At 53.8% G+C, this 312-nt stretch overlaps 1 protein-coding gene across 3 annotated transcripts in view; it reads left to right on the top strand.

Annotated features, from left to right (window-relative positions):
* Positions 1 to 312, top strand: part of SPATA1 (spermatogenesis associated 1) — a 75,550-nt gene that overhangs the window by 59,454 nt on the left and 15,784 nt on the right. The gene's annotated exons all lie outside the window — the stretch shown is intronic.

Here is a 312-nt window from a genome sequence, read left to right as displayed (position 1 = left end):
GTTACCCAGGCTGGAGTGCAATGGCGCTATCTCGGCTCACCGCAACCTCCGCCTCCTGGGTTCAGGCAATTCTCCTGCCTCAGCCTCCTGAGTAGCTGGGATTACAGGCACGCGCCACCATGCCCAGCTAATTTTTTGCATTTTTAGTAGAGACGGGGTTTCACCGTGTTGACCAGGATGGTCTCGATCTCTTGACCTCGTGATCCACCCGCCTCGGCCTCCCAAAGTGCTGGGATTACAGGCTTGAGCCACCACGCCTGGCCAGAAAAATTATTTTCATCAGGTTAATGCACCTAAAGAGGAGACACTAAA

This window comes from Sapajus apella, unplaced genomic scaffold, assembly GCF_009761245.1.
Source record: "Sapajus apella isolate SASKATOON/1434 unplaced genomic scaffold, GSC_monkey_1.0 scaffold36, whole genome shotgun sequence".
Lineage (NCBI taxonomy): Eukaryota > Metazoa > Chordata > Mammalia > Primates > Cebidae > Sapajus > Sapajus apella.
This window is presented reverse-complemented; position numbering and strand designations above follow the sequence as displayed.